The sequence below is a fragment of the Pseudophryne corroboree genome, assembly GCF_028390025.1.
Source record: "Pseudophryne corroboree isolate aPseCor3 chromosome 3 unlocalized genomic scaffold, aPseCor3.hap2 SUPER_3_unloc_32, whole genome shotgun sequence".
In the NCBI taxonomy this organism is placed as follows: domain Eukaryota; kingdom Metazoa; phylum Chordata; class Amphibia; order Anura; family Myobatrachidae; genus Pseudophryne; species Pseudophryne corroboree.
The window spans coordinates 1,044,972-1,067,326 of record NW_026967522.1 but is presented as its reverse complement, the minus strand read 5'-3'; the positions used below and the strand labels follow the sequence as shown (position 1 = coordinate 1,067,326).

The 22,355-nt window shown below is 46.9% G+C and overlaps 1 pseudogene; it reads left to right on the top strand.

The window, feature by feature from the left end:
• The first annotated feature begins 360 nt into the window (after nt 1-360).
• Nucleotides 361-22,355, top strand: part of LOC134984040 (zinc finger protein 850-like) — a 152,757-nt pseudogene continuing 130,762 nt past the window's right edge.

The window sequence follows — 22,355 nt, the reverse complement described above, 5'->3', positions numbered from 1 at the left end:
AGGTCTGGAGGAGGGGCATAGAGGGAGGAGCCAGTGCACACCAGGTAGTACTAAATCTTTCTTTAGAGTGCCCAGTCTCCTGCGGAGCCCGTCTATTCCCCATGGTCCTTACGGAGTCCCCAGCATCCACTACGGACTACGAGAAATAGATTTACCGGTGAGTAAAATCTTATTATTACATTTGTTATTGTGAGTGTTCTCAGGAGGGTGGACACAATGATAGTCTGAGACACAGTATTATAAAGCCTTCATTAAAAGTTATGTTTTATTATACACACACATTTATAATTAAGTGTCCCAGAGAGTCGTCTTCTCCTATTGTTTACAAGATTAATATTGTTACAGAAAATGTCACCATTTCCATAATGTATTTTATTTCCAGCAGATGGACACACAAGCAGGAATATCTCAGAAGGACATCTAATGTTATCCCCGGATTGTGACATAAAAGATAATGACAGTAGACAGGATTCTCCAGGAGCTAACCCCATTACCCCAATTATACATCCAGCTCTGTCAGCTGATCCCCCTGATCCTGGTGAATGTTCTCCTGATCACTCTGATATTGGTGCATCTGTTACAGCTCTGACAGTAGATACAGTGTTTCCGTGTTCTGTAGATGCCAAATGTTTTACACAGAACACAAAGCCTATTAACCCACACACAGGTAAGGTAGGTGAAAGGCCACTGATATGTCCGGAGTGTGAGAAATGTTTTACATACAAATCAGATCTTGTTATACATCAGAAAAGTCACATAGGTGAGAAGGCATTTCCATGTTCTGAGTGTGGGAAATGCTTTGCACGGAAATCATGTCTTGTTAGACATCAGAGAAGTCACACAGGTGAGAAGCCATTTCCATGTTCTGAGTGTGGGAAATGTTTTACACATAAATCAGATCTTGTTAAACATCAGAGAAGTCACACAGGTGATAAGCCATTTCCATGTTCTGAGTGTGGGAAATGTTTTACACGGAAATCAGATCTTGTTATACATCACAGAACTCACACAGGTGAGAGGCCATTTCCATGTTCTGAGTGTGGGAAATGTTTTACACGGAAATCAGATCTTGTTATACATCACAGAACTCACACAGGTGAGAAGCCATTTCCATGTTCTGAGTGTGGGATATGTTTTGCACACATATCAAATCTTGTTATACATGAGAGAAGTCACACACATGAGAAGCCATTTTCTTGCTCTGAGTGCAGGAAAAGTTTTACCTGGAAATCCCTACTTGTTATACATCAGAGAAGTCACACAGATGAGAAGCCTTTTCCATGTTCTGAGTGTGGGAAATGTTTTGCAAACAAATCAGATCTTGTTAAGCATCAGAGAAGTCACACAGGTGAGAGGCCATTTCCATGTTCTGAGTGTGGGAAATGTTTTGCACACAAATCAGATCTTGTTAGACATAACAGAAGTCACACAGGTGAGAAGCCATTTCCATGTTCTGAGTGTGGAAAATGTTTTACACAGAAATCACAACTTGTTATTCATCAGAGAATTCACACAGGTGAGAAGCCTTTTCCATGTTCTGAGTGTGGGAAATGTTTTGCACACAAAACCGTTCTTGTTAGACATAACAGAAGTCACACAGGTGAGAAGCCATTTCCATGTTCTGAGTGTGGGAAATGTTTTACACGAAAATCAGTTTGTGTTATACATCAGAGAAGTCACACAGGTGAGAGGCCATTTCTATACTCTGAGAAATAAATCAGCTCTTGTTGCACACAATAGACATAACTCAGGTGAAGAACCATTTTAATCTTCTGGAGTATACTCATCATTGCCATGCGTTGTTTTTCAAGGTTCTTATCCTATCTCCTATGCTTTTTGCAATATACATGCTACCACTGGGTATAATAATCAGATGTCATGTCCTCATCTACCACTGCTATGCAGATGACCTGTCTTTTGCTCTGGTTACTGAGAACCCAGTACCAATCCTAAATGGTTGTCTAGCTGAGCTCCAGGTGTGGGTGATGCCAGTTGGTGAAACAGGTCCTTGTGATAGAAGCTCACCAACAAAGGACAGGGCTACAGCTCAGCTTTGCCTACCAACCAGAATTACGCTTGGGGGTTCAGAATTACAAAATGCTGATCATGGGGGTGATTCCGAGTTGTTCGCTCGCTAGCTGATTGTAGCAGCATTGCACACGCTAGGCCGCCGCCCTCTGGGAGTGTATCTTCGCTTAGCAGAATTGTGAACGAAAGATTAGCAGAATAGCGAATAGAAAATTCTTAGCAGTTTCTGAGTAGCTCCAGACCTACTCCAACACTAAGATCAGCTCAGGCCGTTTAGTTCCTGTTTGACGTCACAAACATGCCCTGCGTTCAGCCAGGCACTCCCCCGTTCTCCTGACACTCCTGCGTTTTATCCTGGCATGCCTGCGTTTTTCTGCACACTTCCAGGAAACGGTCAGTTTTCGGCCAGAAACACCCACTTCCTGTCAATCACACTCCGATCACTTCAACGATGGAAATTCTTTGTTCTGCCGTGATTAAATCTACAAAGTTTGAGCTAAAATACATAGCGCACTGCGTAGCATGCGCATGCGCATTTTCGCATTAATTGCTCCGTTGCAAAAATCGGCAACGAGCGAACAACTCGGAATGACCCCACATATGCGGAATCTTGGTGTCCTGGATGGTGGAGTGACACTTAGACATCAGGTATCAGCCACAATCAGATCCTCATCTGAGGAACAGAGCCAGACTCCAGCACTTTATTCCCTCAGAAGATCTACCTACAGTCATACATGCACTTGTATCATCACACATGGACTACTGCAATGTCCTCTACCTGGGTCTCCCAGCAAAAGAATTGCACCGCTTGTAGCTTGTACAGAATGCAGCAGCCAGGCTGTTACCTAACCAGCCCATTCCTGCCACATAACACCCATTCTCTACCTCCTCCGGCTGCCTGTAAGATGGTGACTATTACATAATCTTACTGACTCTCCCAGCCCTACATGACCAGGGTCTATGGTACCAGAAGCAGCTTCTGCCTCATTACTGCCCTGCTTGTTTACTTCCATCTGCAGATAAAGGACTGTTACCAGCAGTACCAAGAATCCCCAAGCAGTGCTGAGATGTCAGAGGGGGAGACAGGGTGGTGGCACTAGTGCTGTAGCGGAGGCACTGTCTGTGGGTAATATTGTCCCCAAGCAGTGCTAAGGTGTCAGAAGGGGAGACAGGGCAGTGGCAGTAGTAGGGGGAGATAGGGCAGGTGACAGCAGGGGGGGGAGACAGGGTGGATGGTCACAGTGCAGTACCAGGGGCTGCTGGAGGCAGTAAAGAGGTGTATGGGTCCTGCACAGAACCAGTTGATAATTAGACTTAATGATTATTCTTCCTTATTTCTAATGAATCCCTTGTATGTGTTACTGTTATTTTCTGTGTCAGCCTTTATGTGTGTTCTGTGTAATAATCCTGAAAGTAGTACTGCTACCGATCTCATATCATTTGTAGTAACTTGGAAAAGATGAGATATGAGGTGCACTCTGGAAGCTTATAGGGGGTTAATCAGAGATGAACGCATCCCCTGGAAAATGGTCCTGGCCCGCCCTCATTCACCCCTCAGGGATGTGACCACAATGTGTGTCTCTGCAGCCTCTGCACGTGCAGTTTGTCACCACCAGTAAACTGCTGCGGGCCACTATTGCGGCTGGGTCTGAATGACCCCCATAGGGTTTTGGCTCTCCTGATATGAATCTGTTTTACTTAAGTGCAATACTATAATGTAACTTGAATTGTTTCTGTGCTTTAAAGGATATTTTATCCATGTTGTGCAGAGTATTTTTTAAGTTTAAAATATAGAGAAAAATCTGTTTATTAAAGATATGAAATAAAGTTTTTTTTAAAACAAAAGATTTCCGTTGAGTCTTTTTATGTGTCTGTGTATTATCTTATTTCCAGATAATTGTCGCTATGGTGACAGAAACAATTTCCTGTTAATGTGTCACTTGTATTGTTACTTTTGTGTCCAGCGGGTGGGCTCGGAAATGTTATCCTTTTCCTCGCAGCCCCAGTTGCTGGAGAAAATGAAGGAGGACCTGTTGACAAGTCACGTTCCACTTGAGTTGACAATTTTATCACCAGCAGGTCTTTCCACCTCTGCAGACTTGTGTCCGGAAAGAGAGATACAACGTAGGCTTTAAACCTAGGATCGAGCACGGTGGCCAAAATGTAGTGCTCTGATTTCAACAGATTGACCAACTTTGAATCCTGGCAAAGCGAATGAAGGGCTCCATCCACAAGTATTTCCAGGGAAAACGCTAAGTCTGAGGGACTATGCACAGGCCCAAATGATAATTGTTTTATGATCCTTCAATGTATGAACCAACGGATAGAGGGAATAATCCGAAAGTGTTAATACCAAAGATTAGCTAATCTGGTTGGAGGTGCGACATTAAGCAAATTGCAATGACTGGTTAGGGGGTTTAGAAAAAACACTAGTGGGCTTATATCTAAAGAAGTCTTAATGTGTGGCGCACTCTTTTCTTTACGTTTCATGAATAAATGAAAGCATAACTTTTATTATTTTTATTTAAGAATGATTTTTCAATAGACATGACATAAGGCAATTGATTGTCAGCCTGGAAAGACAAGAAATAAATGAAAAATATAAAATAATTTATATACCAGCACTACCTATGTATGGGTATATGTGTAGAGCAATAACTGATATTAGCAAGTGAAATATAAAAGGAATTTAAACAGGTTTTATTTATCAAATTTATGAGATCCTTTCACAACGGGATTGTGATCTAAAAAATAAAAACTGTTTTACAGCTGCGCTCTGCAGAGCGTTACTACTGCATACAACATTAGTGCTCCCTGCAGAGCGTTACTACTGCATACAATATAAGTGCTCCCTGCAGAGCGTTACTACTGCATACAGCCTAAGTGCTCCCTGCAGAGCGTTATTACTGCATACAACCTAAGTTCTCCCTGCAGAGCATTATTATTGCATACAAGCTAAGTGCTCCCTGCAGAGCATTACTACTGCATACAACCTAAGTGCTCCCTGCAGAGCGTTACTACTGCATACAACCTAAGTGCTCCATGCAGAGCATTACTACTGCTTACAACCTAAGTTCTCCCTGCAGAGCATTATTACTGCATACAAGCTAAGTGCTCCCTGCAGAGCGTTACTACTGCATAAAACCTAAGTGCTCCCTGCAGAGCGTTACTACTGCATACAACCTAAGTGCTCCCTGCAGAGCATTACTACTGCATACAACCTAAGTGCTCCCTGCAGAGCATTACTTCTGCATACAACCTAAGTGCTCCCTGCAGAGCATTACTACTGCATACAATCTAAGTGCTCCCTGCAGAGCGTTACTACTGCATACAACCTAAGTGGCCTTTTCTGGTAACCACGATGTCTTACAATGACCACTTTGTTACTACCCGTAGCGTATCACACGATAAGACAGTGTTACTACCTATAATGTATAACAGTGGGATCGTTCTCACAGGCACAAAGAAACATATATGTACAATTCAGCACATATGTAATAATATTGGGACTGAGAGGAGATGTTTTCCTATAACAAGTATATCATTGTAAAACCCTGTACCAGAGCAGAATCCCCAATCACATGTGTTACCCATTCAGTACATATATAAATTGATAACTGACCACATCACAAAGATATGCACATTGAATAAAACAATATTGTTGGTAATAAAAGATGTTCTCCTGTGACTGAGCATATCATGTGTAACCCTGTAACAGAGCACAGTTCTCTAAGGCATGCATATCCAATTCTACACATTTGTATCACTTCTGTGACAATATTGTTATTGAGAAGGGATATTCCCTGTAACAAGGTATACACTATGAAACCCTGTCACAGAGCGAGGTATACATTATATTATCCCAAGGTTAGTACATAGATAATATCCAGCTTTCTGCCTGTTTCATTCCAAAGGCCTGCTAAGTTGTCCCAACATGTATCTACACAATACTATTGCCAATCACTGAGTGACGCCTGATATAAATAAGATTTTACTCACCGGTAATTCTATTTCTCGTAGTCCGTAGTGGATGCTGGGGACTCCGTAAGGACCATGGGGAATAGATGGCTCCGCAGGAGACTGGGCACAATTAAAGAAAGATTCAGGACTATCTGGTGTGCACTGGCTCCTCCCCCTATGACCCTCCTCCAGATCCCAGTTAGATTTTTGTGCCCGGCCGAGCTGGATGCACACTAGGAGGCTCTCCTGAGCTCCTAGAAAGAAAGTATATTTTAGGTTTTTTATTTTACAGTGAGACCTGCTGGCAACAGGCTCACTGCACCGAGGGACTAAGGGGAGAAGAAGCGAACCTACCTAACTGGTGGTAGCTTGGGCTTCTTAGGCTACTGGACACCATTAGCTCCAGAGGGATCCCACACAGGACCCGACCTCGTCGTCCGGTCCCGGAGCCGCGCCGCCGTCCCCTTTAGAGCCAGAAGCAAGAAGTGTCCGGAAAATCGGCGGCTGAAGACTTCTGTCTTCTCCAAGGTAGCGCACAGCACTGCAGCTGTGCGCCATTGCTCCTCATGCACACCACACACTGCGGTCACTGATGGGTGCATGACGCTGGGGGGGGGGGGGGGGCGCCCTGAGGAGCAATACTGACACCTTGGCTGGCAAAACTGACACCATATATAGCCCTAGAGGTTATATAGGTGTAAATTACCCCTGCCAGATTTACACAAACAGCGGGAGAAAGCCCGCCGAGAAAGGGGCGGAGCCATCTTTCTCAGCACACTGGCGCCATTTTCCCTCACAGCTCCGCTGGAAGGATCGCTCCCTGGCTCTCCCCTGCAGTCCTGCACTACAGAAAGGGTAAAAAAGAGAGGGGGGGCAATACATTTAGGCGCAGTATATATAGTACAAGCAGCTATAGGGGAAAACACTCTGTATAGTGATATCCCTGTCTTATATAGCGCTCTGGTGTGTGCTGGCATACTCTCCCTCTGTCTCCCCAAAGGGCTTTGTTGGGTCCTGTCCTCTGTCAGAGCATTCCCTGTGTGTGTGCTGTGTGTCGGTACTGCTGTGTCGACATGTATGATGAGGAAAATGACGTGGAGGCGGAGCAAATGCCTTATGAATGTGATGTCACCCCCTGCGGGGTCGACACCTGTGTGGATGGACTTATGGAAGGAATTACGTGACAGTGTCAGCTCCTTACATAAAAGGTTTGACGACATAGGACAGCCGGCTACTCAGCTTGTGCCTGTCCAAGCGTCTCAAATGTCATCAGGGGATCTAAAATGCCCGCTACCTCAGATGGCAGACACAGATGTTGACACGGATACCGACTCCAGTGTCGACGACGATGAGACTAGTGTACCTTCCAATAGGTCCACCCGTTACATGATTGAGGCAATGAAAAATGTATTACACATTTCAGTAGTTTTTCCTGCATCTGAGGAATTAAATGAGGTGTGTGAGGAAGCGTGGACTTCCCCTGATAAGAAATTGATAATTCTAAACGGTTATTGGCAGCGTACCCTTTCCCGCCAGAGTATAGGTCACGTTGGGAAACACCCCCTAGGGTAGATAAAGCGCTTACACTTTTATCAAAAAAGGTGGCACTACCGTCTCCGGATAAGGCCGCCCTAAAGGAACCTGCTGATAGAAAGCAGGAGACTACCCTTAAAGCTATATATACACACACGGGCATTATATTGCGACCAGCGATTGCATCGGCATGGATGTGCAGTGCTGCTGCTGCGTGGTCAGATTCCCTGTCAGATAATATTGATACTCTGGATAGAGACAATATTTTGCTGACAATAGAGCATATAAAAGACGCTGTCTTATACATGCGTGGTGCACAGAGGGACATTTGCCGGCTGGCATCAAAAATAAGCACAATGTCCATTGCCGCCAGAAGGGGTTTATGGACTCGGCAGTGGTCAGGTGATGCCGATTCAAAAAGGCACATGGAAGTTTTGCCTTATAAGGGGGTGGAACTGTTTGGGGATGGTCTTTCAGATCTCGTTTCCACAGCTACAGCTGGGAAATCGACATTTTTGCCACAGTCTACCCCACAGCAAAAGAAAGCACCGTATTATCAAGTACAGTCCTTTCGGCCCCATAAAAACAAGAGGGCTAGAGGCGCATCCTTTCTGCCGAGAGGCAAAGGTAGAGGGAAAAAGCTGCAGCATACAGCCAGTTCCCAAGAGCAGAAGTCCTCCCCCACGTCCGGTAAGTCCACAGCATGACGCTGGGGCTTCACAGGCGGACCCGGGTACGGTGGGGGCCCGTCTCAGAAATGTCAGCGCACAGTGGGCTCTCTCACAGGTGGATCCCTGGATCCTTCAAGTAGTATCTCAGGGGTACAGGCTGGAATTCGTGACGTCTCCCCCCCGCCGTTTCCTAAAATCTGCCTTACCAGCAACTCCCTCTGCCAGGGAGGCAGTGTTGGTGGCTATCCAAAAACTGTATTCACAGCAAGTGATTGTCAAGGTACCCCTCCTTCAACAAGGAAAGGGTTACTATTCCACAATGTTTGTGGTACTGAAACCGGACGGTTCGGTGAGACCCATCTTAAATTTAAATTCCTTGAACACATATATCAAAAGATTCAAGTTCAAGATGGAATCGCTCAGGGCGGTTATTGCAAGCCTGGACGAGGGGGATTACATGGTCTCCCTGGACATCAAGGATGCCTACCTGCATGTCCCCATTTACCCTCCTCACCAGGAGTACCTCAGGTTTGTGGCACAGGACTGTCACTATCAGTTCCAGACGCTGCCGTTTGGGTTATCCACGCCACCGAGGGTCTTTACCAAGGTAATGGCCGAAATGATGATACTCCTTTGGAAGAAGGGGGTTTTAATTATCCCGTACTTGGACGATCTCCTGATAAAGGCGAGGTCCAAGGAACAGTTGTTAGTGGGGGTAGCACTTTCTCGGGAAGTGCTGCAGCAGCACGGCTGGATTCTCAATATCCCAAAGTCACAGCTGGTCCCGACGACACGTCTTCTGTTCCTGGGAATGATTCTGGACACAGACCAGAAAAAAGTGTTTCTTCCAGTGGAAAAAGCAGAGGAGTTGTCATCTCTAGTCAGAAACCTCCTAAAACCAGGACAGGTGTCGGTACATCAATGCACGCGAGTCCTGGGAAAAATGGTAGCTTCGTACGAAGCAATTCCATTCGGAAGGTTCCATGCAAGGATTTTCCAGTGGGACCTGTTGGACCAATGGTCCGGGTCGCATCTCCAGATGCAGCAGCGGATAACCCTGTCAGCAAGGACCAGGGTGTCACTACTGTGGTGGCTGCAGAGGGCTCATCTCCTAGAGGGCCGCAGATTCGGAATACAGGACTGGGTCCTGGTGACCACGGATGCCAGCCTTCGGGGCTGGGGAGCAGTCACACAGAGAAGAAATTTCCAAGGGCTGTGGTCAAATCAGGAGATTTCACTACACATAAATATCCTGGAGCTAAGAGCCATTTACAATGCCCTATGCCAAGCAGGTCCCCTGCTTCAAAACAAACCGGTTCTGAGCCAATCAGACAACATCACGGTGGTCGCCCATGTAAACAGACAGGGCGGCACAAGAAGCAGGAGGGCAATGGCAGAAGCCACAAGGATTCTCCGGTGGGCGGAAAATCACGTGCTAGCACTGTCAGCAGTGTTCATTCCGGGTGTGGACAACTGGGAAGCAGACTTCCTCAGCAGACACGACCTTCACCCGGGAGAGTGGGGGCTTCATCCAGAAGTCTTCCAATTGATTGTAAACCGTTGGGAAAGACCACAGGTGGATATGATGGCGTCCCGCCTCAACAAAAAGCTAAAAAGATATTGCGCCAGGTCAAGGGACCCTCAGGCAATAGCTGTGGACGCTCTAGTGACACCGTGGGTGTACCAGTCGGTTTACGTGTTTCCCCCTCTGCCTCCTATTCCCAAGGTGCTGAGAATAATATGAAGGGGAAGAGTGAGAACTATACTCGTGGTTCCGGATTGACCAAGAAGAACTTGGTACCCGGAACTTCAAGAGATGCTCTCAGATGACCCATGGCCTCTACCACTAAGGCGGGACCTGCTGCACCAGGGGCCCTGCCTGTTCCAAGACTTACCGCGGCTGCGTTTGACGGCATGGCGGTTGAACGCCGGATCCTGAAGGAAAAAGGTATTCCGGAGGAAGTCATTCCTACCCTGATCAAGGCCAGGAAGGATGTGACTGCAACCCACTATCACCGCATTTGGCGAAAATATGTGGCTTGGTGTGGGGCCATGAAGGCCCCAACGGAGGAATTTCTACTGGGTCGTTTCCTGCATTTCCTGCAAGCAGGGGTGACAATGGGCCTCAAATTGGGGTCCATTAAGGTCCAGATTTTGGCTCTGTCGATTTTCTTTCAAAAGGAACTGGCTTCGTTGCCTGAAGTTCAGACTTTTGTTAAGGGAGTTCTGCATATTCAACCTCCTTACGTGCCTCCAGTGGCAACTTGGGATCTCAAAGTGGTTTTGGGATTCCTGAAGTCACATTGGTTCAAGCCACTTAAAACCGTGGATTTGAAATATCTCACGTGGAAAGTGGTCATGTTGTTGGCTTCGGCCAGGCGTGTATCAGAATTGGCAGCTTTGTCGTGCAAAAGCCCTTATCTGATTTTCCATTTGGATAGGGCAGAGTTGAGGACTCATCCTCAGTTTCTCCCGAAGGTGGTATCAGCGTTTCACTTGAACCAACCTATTGTGGTGCCTGCGGCTACTAGGGACTTGGAGGATTCCAAGTTGCTGGACGTAGTCAGGGCCCTGAAAATTTATGTTTCCAGGACGGCTGGAGTCAGGAAAACTGATTCGCTGTTTATCCTGTATGCACCCAATAAGCTGGGTGCTCCTGCTTCTAAGCAGACCATTGCTCGCTGGATTTGTAACACTATTCAGCTTGCGCATTCTACGGTAGGACTACCGCAGCCAAAATCAGTAAAAGCCCACTCCACAAGGAAGGTGGGTTCATCTTGGGCGGCTGCCCGAGGGGTCTCGGCACTGCAACTTTGCCGAGCGGCTACTTGGTCAGGGTCTAACACTTTTGCAAAATTTTACAAATTTGATACCCTGGCTGAGGAGGACATTGAGTTTGCTCATTCGGTGCTACAGAGTCATCCGCACTCTCCCGCCCATTTGGGAGCTTTGGTATAATCCCCATGGTCCTTACGGAGTCCCCAGCATCCACTAGGACGTCAGAGAAAATAAGAATTTACTCACCGGTAATTCTATTTCTCGTAGTCCGTAGTGGATGCTGGGCGCCCATCCCAAGTGCGGATTGTCTGCAATACTTGTAAATAGTTATTGTTCCACAAATCGGGTTGTTATTGCGAGCCATCTGATCAGAGGCTCCGTTGTTATCATACTGTTAACCGAGGTTCATATCACGAGTTGTACTGTGTGATTGGTGTGGCTGGTCTTACCCGGGATTCAAAATCCTTCCTTATTGTGTCAGCTCTTCCGGGCACAGTATCTTAACTGAGGTCTGGAGGAGGGTCATAAGGGGAGGAGCCAGTGCACACCAGATAGTCCTGAATCTTTCTTTAATTGTGCCCAGTCTCCTGCAGAGCCGTCTATTCCCTGTGGTCCTTACGGAGTCCCCAGCATCCACTAGGACGTCAGAGAAAATATAAATCAGTCAGATAACGAGTAGTAACCAGTGACTAGTAATGACGTCTGTATGCAATGACTCCACAAATCAGGAGAACCACCTTTCTGTATCTCCAGCACCCGCTACAGAAATATAACATCTGAAGAATGAAGGAGGTTGGGGAGAGAGTAGCAGCCTGTAATAATGATAATATATGCTGTTATATAAACAGTGCTATAACCATTCTTCTGATAGAGATCCTTCCTCTGATAGATATAAAGAAGCTCTGGGGTATATAGGCTGAATCCCCCTTCTACTTTTATCCCATGTGCCGTGGGGCAGTGACTGGGAACAATGAGAGCAGGGAAAGCACCAGCACCAGAGCAGAAGGAAAGATAAAGTGCGAGCAGCTTTTGCTCTCCCCGGACAGTCGCTCCCTCCCCTGTTGCGGGTACACATTGCAGAGGAGGTGAGCGGTGTCCTGGGAATGAGAGAGCCGCTCTGAGTACCTGCCCAAAATGGTGGCTGCGGTGTCAATGCCGCTGGGGAATCTGTAGCGCTGCGGAGAGAGCGGTGTCAGTACCGCTAGGAGACATGTAACGCTGCGCTGGGAGCTGCTCGAGAGCACAGACGCCGGGTCGGGTTTAAAATCCGTGCACCCGGAGACAGTGTACGTCTGAGCTTCCGATGACGTACGTTTCATGTTTGCTTGATCACATCGGTGCCTGGGTTTTACAATGATATACTTGTTATAGGAAAACATTTCCTCTCCATACCAATATTATTACATATGTGCTGAATTGTACATATATGTTTCTTTGTGCCCCTGAGAATGATCCCACTGTTATACAATATAGGTAGTAACACGGTCTTAACGTGTGATACACTACGGGTAGTAACAAAGTGGTCATTGTAAGACATAGTGGTTACCAGAAAAGGCCACTTACGTTGTATGCCGTAGTAATGCTCTGCAGGGAGCACTAAGGTTGTATGCAGTAGTAACGCTCTGCAGGGAGCACTTAGGTTGTATGCAGTAGTAACACTCTGCAGGGAGCACTTAGGTTGTATGCAGTAGTAACGCTCTGCAGGGAGCACTTAGGTTGTATGCAGTAGTAATGCTCTGCAGGGAGAACTTAGGTTGTATGCAGTAGTAACGCTTTGCAGGGAGCACTGAGGTTGTATGCAGTAGTAACGCTCTGCAGGGAGCACTTAGGTTGCATGCAGTAGTAACGCTCTGCAGGGTGCAGCTTTAAAAGAGGTTTTTTCTGAGATCACAATCCCGTTGTGAAAGGATCTCATAAATTTGATAAATAAAACTTGTGTTTTATCCCTTTTATATTTCACTTGCTTATATCAATTATTGCTCTACCTATACATAGGTAGTGCTGTTATATAAATTATTTGATATCTTTCATTAATTCTTTGTCTTTCCTAGGCTGACAATCAATTGCCTTATGTCATGCCTATTGAAAAATCTATCTTAAATAAAAATAATAAAAGTTATGTTTTCATTTATTCATGAAACAAGAGTGTGCCACACATTAAGGCTTCTTTAGATATAAACCCTCAAACTACAATTCCCACATACTTAATGGAATTGCTCCGTCTTAGCTCCTACTTCAATTTCTCCAGCTGCTTCTGCAAAAGCCTGATGAGAGGAATGACATGAATCAAGCTGGCAGTGTCTGAACTGACTTCACGTGTGGCAAGTTTGAAGGGTTTGAGAACCTTGCAAAACACGGAAATCATTCTCCATTGCACTTGAGTCAGGTGCATTCCCTCTCCTTTGCCTATATTGTAGGTGGATGTATAGGCTTGAATGGCCTTTTGTTGCTCCTCCATCCTTGGAAGCATTTAGAGTGTTGAATTTCCCCTCGTTACTGTTATGATACCAGTACGTCTGACCAGAGGAGATCTTATGACGGAGGTCAGAGTACTGGAAGGGAATGCTGGTTACGGGAGCAGGAAAGCCTAGTAACCCCTGGCGCCCTAACTCCGTTGTCTCGCCCGTGTTATCAGAAATCCCCTGCGAGACTATGGTTGCTTGAGCCCATGGCAGCCGCGTTCGAAGGGCGGATTATGTCTGCCCAACTCCGATGCCCCCTCAGGTCTTAATGGGAGACAAAGGGAAATCCGAGACAGGGTGATAACAAGGGGCCCTCTGACTAAGCAACCAGGCCAGGGGCTACAAGCTAACTAACTTAAACCAGAAGTATGTGCGGACAAACCGCCAGGGAAAAGGACAACCAAAAATCCACGAATCCGTTACTCCTATCCAGCACCGCTGGATACCAGAGTGGATTTGTGGGAGCGGAATCCTCCGCAAAAGCTCCGAAACACAATACCACAAAATAATAAATAGTAAGCGGTCAAGCCGCAACACACGGCTACGCCGCGACTCACGAACACCACAGGATGTTAAAGGTGCTCGGTCTTGACTCCAGGAAAAGATGACAACTTCCGAGTATTGGACCACTGAGGACAGGAACGACCGGATAGACAGGACTGGAAAACTCTCTGCAACAGACACAGCAAACAGGAAGCTATTACCGGCGTCTGTGAGAAGTCCTGAGAGTGCTTTTAATTGGGAGCTCTCCAATCAGGAGCCAGACAGGGTAATAAACAATCATGCCGTGCAGCTGCATGCTGCACGGCCAGGATACCAATGAGGTGATTAATCTAGACCCAGCAACGGGGAACGCGGTCCGACAGTGGCGTCCCCGTTGCTAGGGTCTGAGCGGCTCCGTGCGCCCGGCGTCTAGCATTGCTAGGGAGCCGGCGGCTGTCCGCATGCGGCGGCCCTAGTTGCTAGGCGCCGGGCCGCACTGACGGGCGGACCCTCGGCACCTAACAGTACCCCCCCCTTGAGGAGGGGTCAAGGAACCCCTAAGGCCAGGTTTCTGAGGAAATTCTCGAAAAAATGCCTTTTTGAGCCTCGGGGCATGGAGATCCTCATCCAGGACCCAAGACCTTTCTTCTGGACCATAACCTCTCCAATGCACCAAAAAATAAAGCCGACCCCGGGACAACTTGGAATCGAGAACCTTCTCCACCAAGAACTCCTGCTGACCCTGTACATCTATTGGTGATTTCCCCTGAGAGATCTTCCGAGGAAATCTACTGGAAGAAACGTATGGTTTCAACAAGGAGCAATGGAAGGTATTTCCGATCCGGAGAGTTCTTGGTAAATGTAACCGGAAAGCAACTGGATTGATTTTTTTTATAGTAAGAAATGGTCCAATAAATTTAGGGCCCAATCTGGCTGAGGTTTGTCGAAGTTTAATGTTGCGAGTCGACAACCATACCCTATCTCCAACTTTAAAAGTGCACGGCCGCCGGAGCCTGTCAGAAATTTTTTTTTCCCGAAATGCCGCTTTTCTGAGAGCAAGGTGCACTTTTTTCCAAATGAGTCTGAGATGAGCGGTCAGGGTCAGTGAGGAGACAGAGGAATGTTGAAAAAAGGAATTAGCTCTGGGGTGAAAACCGAAAACTGTAAAAAATGGAGACACATTGGTGGAGGAATGACAGGCATTGTTGTAAGCAAACTCCGCCAACGGAAGAAACTCGGACCAGTCATTTTGGAGTTGGGCCGAGTACAAACGCAAATATTGTTTTAATGATTGATTAACTCGCTCAGTCTGCCCGTTGGATTGGGGATGGTAGCCAGACGTTAAAGACAATTTCATCTTTAAAGAGGCACAAAAAGACTTCCAAAATTGTGCAATGAATTGTGGACCCCGATCAGAAACAATATCAGTGGGTAACCCATGGAGTCTGAAAACATGGCGGAGGAACAAAACTGCCAATCCCTGGGCAGATGGCAATCGGGGAAGAGCAATGAAATGGGCCATCTTGCTAAAACGGACAACTACCACCCATATGACTCGGCATCTGGCTGACAGAGGGCGGTCCACCACAAAATCCATGGAAATATGAGACCATGGCCTGAGAGGAACATTCAAGGGCATAAGTTGACCGATAGGCAAGGAACGGGGAACTTTATGCTGTGCACAGACCTGACACGAAAAAACAAACTCCTTAATGTCTTTGGAAAGACCAGGCCACCATACTGAGCGGGAGACTAATTCCAAAGTCTTAGCGATCCCCGGATGCCCGGCAACTTTGCTATCATGAAACTCCGTCAAAACAGTTGCTCTCAAAAACTCAGGGACATAAAGAGGACCAGCAGGAGTATTTCCAGGAGCTTGATGTTGAAGCTGCTTTAACTGGGTAAATAAATCTTGTGTGAGGCCTGCCCGAATGACTGAAGACGGAAGTATGGGAGTAACAGGACTGTTATCATGAACTGGAAGAAAACTGCGTGACAGGGCATCCGCCTTGGTATTCTTGGAACCTGGCCTGAAGGTGATATTAAACTTGAAACGAGTAAAAAATAAAGCCCAACGAGCTTGCCGGGCATTCAGCCGTTTAGCTGATTCAATGTACTGAAGATTTTTGTGATCAGTCAAAACTGAAATGGTATGTGTTGCTCCCTCAAGCCAATGCCTCCACTCCTCGAAAGCCCATTTAATAGCCAGTAATTCCCGGTTACCAACATCGTAGTTGGATTCAGCAGAAGAGAATTTCCTGGACATAAAGGCACAAGGATGTATTTCTAGAGAATCCGGATCCTTCTGAGATAGGATAGCCCCTACTCCAACCTCCGAGGCATCAACCTCAACAATGAAAGGCAATTCTGGGTTGGGATGTCTGAGGACTGGGGCTGAGACAAAGGCTTGTTTCAAGGCCTGAAAAGATAACTCAGCTTCACGTGACCAGTTGGTTGGATCCGCTCCCTTCTTAGTCAGTGCCACAATGGGAGCAACTAGGTCAGAGAAAGAGTGAATAAATCTTCTATAATAATTCGCAAACCCTAAAAAGCGCTGAATTGCTTTTAAGTTGGTGGGTTGCGCCCAACTAAGGATGGCTTGGAGCTTCTTCGGTTCCATACAGAATCCCCGAGGGGAAATGTACCCTAAAAAGGATACCTCCGTGACATGAAATTCACACTACTCCAGCTTGGCATATAGGTGATTTTCACGTAATTTTTTTAGAACCTGACGCACCTGGGTAACGTGTTGTTCAATAGAGTCAGAATATATCAAGATATCGTCTAAGTAGACTACTACGAATCTTCCAAGAAAATCACGGAGCACATCGTTAATGAGATCCTGGAAAACTGCCGGAGCGTTAGACAGGCCGAATGGCATAACCAGATACTCATAGTGACCCGACTGAGTACTGAATGCCGTTTTCCACTCATCCCCTGACTTGATTCGGATGAGGTTATATGCTCCTCTCAGGTCAATCTTAGAAAAAATCACAGCCGAACGTAGCTGATCAAAGAGGACAGAAATCAGCGGCAGAGGGTAAGTATTTTTTACTGAGATTTTATTCAAGGCTCTAAAGTCAATGCAAGGTCTGAGTGATCCATCCTTCTTCTCCACAAAGAAGAAGCCTGCACTTAAAGGGGATTTAGATGGCCTGATAAATCCTTTCCCTAGGCTTTCTTTAACATACTCATTCATGGCCACAGTTTCTGGTCCGGACAATGCATATAACCTTCCCTTAGGCAAGGTGGCACCAGGAATTAGCTCAATAGCACAATCATAAGGCCGATGGGGAGGCAGAATGTCCGCATTGCCCTTGGAAAATACATCAACAAAATCCTGGTATTCCACAGGAATGGTGCGGGAATGACAGCAGCTATTCTGATGGGAAGCGTAATACATTCCTTATTACAGATGGTACCCCATTGTGAGATCTCCCCCGACTGCCAATCAATGATGGGATTATGAAAGGCCAGCCAAGGGTGACCCAGAACCACTGGAACTGCTGGGCAATGGGTAAGAAAAAATTCAATTTTTTCGGAAAGAAGAGCTCCTACCGAAAGTAGTACAGGAGGTGTACCGAGAGAAATAACCCCATTGGACAAGGGACTCCCATCTAAACCATGCATGGTGATACACCTACCCAAGGCTAACTGAGGAATACCTAAGGCCTTGGCCCACGTTAAGTCCATAAAGTTCCCTGCAGCTCCACTGTCAACAAAAGCCGACACCGAGGAACAGAGGCTGCCAAAGGAAACTTTAGCTGGGACTAACAGTGAATTATTTGAGGAGATAAGCTGCAGACCAAAGTGAACCCCCTCACAATTCACTTGGTCGAGGCGTTTCCCGACTTGTTCGGACAATTACGGGCAAAATGTCCCTTACACCCACAGTACAAACAAAGACCAGAATTTTGCCTTCTGGTTCTTTCTTCAGGAGACAGCTTGGAGAGACCTATCTGCATGGGCTCCTCTATGTCCACAGGAATGGAAAAAACACAAGGAGTAGACCCGACAGGTGCTCCTTTTTCAGCCCTCCGCTCTCTGAGACGACGATCAATCTTAATAGAAAGCTCCATGAGTTTATCAAGAGTCTCAGGAGCGGGATACTGAAGGAGACTGTCTTTTATAGACTCAGATAAGCCGAGGCGAAACTGACTGCGCAGGGCTGGGTCATTCCATCCACAGTCGTTCGACCAACGGCGAAACTCCGTACAATAAATCTCTGCGGGATTCTTACCCTGTCTGAGAGCACGCAAATGACTCTCGGCGGATGCCTCTCTATCAGGGTCATCATACAATAGCCCTAAAGACCCCAGAAAGGCGTCTACAGACAACAATGCCGGATCGTCTGTTCTTAAACCAAAAGCCCAGGTCTGGGGATCCCCCTGAAGTAAAGAAATAATAATTCCGACCCGCTGAGATTCCGTACCTGAGGAGACTGGTCTTAAACGAAAATAAAGTTTACAAGACTCTTTAAAATTAAAAAACTGCTTTCTATCCCCAGAAAAACGGTCAGGCAAATGCATTTTCGGTTCAGGAACGACCCTCGGGGAAGTCCGTAACAGATCTTCCTGTGACCTCACCCGAAGGGATAGATCCTGAACCATCTGAGTAAGTTCTTGAATCTGACTAACTAGAAGCTGGCCAGGATTTGGCCCTACACCAGTGGGATTCATGAGGCCGACAAATCTTCCAAACTGAATAAGGGAAAAAAATCAAATCCTGTTTAATTTTTTAAATTTTAGTCTGGCCGGTAATAATGTTATGATACCAGTACGTCTGACCAGAGGAGATCTTATGACGGAGGTCAGAGTACTGGAAGGGAATGCTGGTTACGGGAGAAGGAAAGCCTAGTAACCCCTGGTGCCCTAACTCCGTTGTCTCGCCCGTGTTATCAGAAATCCCCTGCGAGACTATGGTTGCTTGAGCCCATGGCAGCCGCGTTTGAAGGGCGGATTATGTCTGCCCAACTCCGATGCCCCCTCAGGTCTTAATGGGAGACAAAGGGAAATCCGAGACAGGGTGATAACAAGGGGCCCTCTGACTAAGCAACCAGGCCAGGGGCTACAAGCTAACTAACTTACACCAGAAGTATATGCGGACAAACCGCCAGGGAAAAGGACAACCAAAAATCCACGAATCCGTTACTCCTATCCAGCACCGCTGGATACCAGAGTGGATTTGTGGGAGCGGAATCCTCCGCAAAAGCTCCGAAACACAATACCACAAAATAATAAATAGTAAGCGGTCAAGCCGCAACACACGGCTACGCCGCGACTCACGAACACCACAGGATGTTAAAGGTGCTCGGTCTGGACTCCAGGAAAAGATGACAACTTCCGAGTATTGGACCACTGAGGACAGGAACGACCGGATAGACAGGACTGGAAAACTCTCTGCAACAGACACAGCAAACAGGAAGCTATTACCGGCGTCTGTGAGAAGTCCTGAGAGTGCTTTTAATTGGGAGCTCTCCAATCAGGAGCCAGACAGGGTAATAAACAATCATGCCGTGCAGCTGCATGCTGCACGGCCAGGATACCAATGAGGTGATTAATCTAGACCCAGCAACGGGGAACGCGGTCCGACAGTGGCGTCCCCGTTGCTAGGGTCTGAGCGGCTCCGTGCGCCCGGCGTCTAGCGTTGCTAGGGAGCCGGCGGCTGTCCGCATGTGGCGTCCCTAGTTGCTAGGCGCCGGGCCTCACTGACGGGCGGACCCTCGGCGCCTAACAGTTACCACCTCTTGCTTCAGGTGATGGCAGGGCAGGTTCAGGAGTGTTTGCTGGCGCTCCAGTCTTTGGCACACAGTGGCTGAATGTCGAAAGTGGCCTGCAATTTTTCGGGCCACTGACAGCATCTCCTGAACGATCCTGTCATTTTTTTAAAAATTGCCCAGATGTAATGCACGCACAATGTTGGCTGCATTGTCCGATATCACAAATCCCCAGGAGAGTCTAAGTGGGGTAAGCCATAGTACGATGATGTCCCTCGGTTTCCGTAAGAGGTTGTCAGCTGTGTGCCTCTTACGGAAACTGGTGATACACAGCGTAACTTGCCTAGGAACGAGTTGGCATTTGTGAGAAGCTGCTACTGGTGCCGCTGCTGTTGCTGCGGGAGGCGATACATGTACCCAGTGTACTGTCACAGTCATATAGTCCTTAGTCTGCCCTGTTCCACTTGTCCACATGTCCATGGTTAAGTGTACACTGGGTACATCCGCATTTTTCAGGACACTGAGGACACTTCTTAATGTCCCTGTACAGTCCGGGAATCGCTTTCCTAGTGAAGTGGAATCTAGATGGGATTTGGTACCGGGGACACAGAATTTCTATCAACTGTCTAAATCCCACTGCACTAATGGAGGATACCGGACGCACGTCTACCACCAGCATAGTTGTTATGGCCTCAGTTATCCGCTTTACAACAGGGTGATTGCTGTCATATTTCATCTTCTTCACAAAGGACTGTTGGACAGTCAATTGCTTAGTTGAAGTAGTACAAGTGGTCTTCTGACTTCCCCTCTGGGATGATGATCGACTCCAGCAGCAACAACAGCAGTGGCAGCAGCAGCAGCATTAGGCGCACCACTGAAGAATCCTCCAGAGGAATCCTGGTTTGGAGAGGACTCGTCAGTCATGCCAGTGACATGGCCTGCTGGACTACTGATGTTCCTGACTGAGGAGGACGTTGCCATTGAGGGAGTTGGTGGTGTGGCTTGCAGGAGCTTGGGTACAACAGGAAGAAGGGATTTAGGTGTCAGTGGACTGCTTACGCTCTCACCCAAAGTTTCTGAACTTGACAATGACTTCTGATGAATGTGCTGCAGGTGACGTATAAGGGAGGATGTTCCTAGGTGGTTAACGTCCTTACCCCCACTTATTACAGATTGACAAAGGCAACACACAGCTTTCTTGTATTTTGCCCAGGCATGCCAATGTGCTTTCTCATCCCATGGACAACAACTGTCTCCACTGGTGCCTTATTCAAACCAACCACATCTCCATCATAATCCTCATCATAAACTTCCTCCTCAGTGCCAGCTACACCAATATCCTGCCCATCCTGGTGTACTTCTACAGTGACATCCTCAATCTCAATATCAGCAACTGGACTGGTGGCGCTCCTCTCAGCACCTGCAGGGGGCGTGCAAATGGTGGTAGGAGCCTCCTCTTTCCATACAGTCTTGGGAAGGTCAGGCCTAGACATTGTAACCGTGGACACACTTGGACTCTCCTTGGGGATTTGCGATATCTCTGCAGGCACAGATGTTTTTTCCTGTGCTTTAACAAGCTTCATTTTATTCGAGAGGCTGGAGGGCTTCCATCCTCATGGGAAGCTGAGCCACCAGTCATGAACCTAGGCCAAGGCTTTAGCCTTCCCTTGCCCCTTCGTGTCGTGAATGGCATATTGCCAAGTTTGCCAGGACAGCAACACCCATGTATAGCTGCAGCACATGAAACACCAGTGACAGCCAGGACAGCACTCCTAACACCGCACAGGTACACCACAGTGACGGCAGCAGCACCCCTACAGAGCACACAGTAACCCCACCCAATGCCACCACCCACAGAGAGAGACAGTGGTCTGTCTCCCTCACTCTCCAAGTCTGGAAGTGAAAATGGCGGAGACGCGTGGCTATTTATATGGGATCCAAATCCCGCGAGAATCCGACAATGGGATGATGAGGTCTTGCCTCATTCTGGTTTCAGAGTCTGGCTGGAAGTCCCGAGCCAGACTCAGATCAGGACTCAGAGCGTGAAGTTCGGGGGGTTCAGTTCTCAGGGAACCGAACCCGCTCATATCTAATAATAATGTGTAATGTGCATTACAGTGAGTAATAATGTGTAATGGGCATTACAGTGTGTAATAATGTGTAATGGGCATTACAGTGTGTAATAATGTGTAATGGGCATTACGCTGTGTAATAATGTGGAATGGGCATTACAGTGTGTAATAATGTGTAATGGGCATTACGCTGTGTAATAATGTTTATTGGCCATTACGGTGTGTAATAATGTGGAATGGGCATTACGGTGTGTAATAATGTGTAATGTGCATTACGGTGTGTAATAATGTGTAATGGGCATTACGGTGTGTAATAATGTTTATTGGCCATTACGGTGTGTAATAATGTGGAATGGGCATTACGGTGTGTAATAATGTGTAATGTGCATTACGGTGTGTAATAATGTGTAATGGGCATTACGGTGTGTAATAATGTGTAATGGGCATTATAGTGTGTAATAATGTGTAATGGGCATTACAGTGTGTAATAATGTGTAATGGGCATTACAGTGTGTAATAATGTGTAATGGGCATTACGCTGTGTAATAATGTGTAATGGGTATAACACTGTGTAATAATGTGTAATGAGCATTACTGTGTGTAATAATGTGTAACGGGTATTACGGATGTGTAATAATGTGTAATGGGCCTT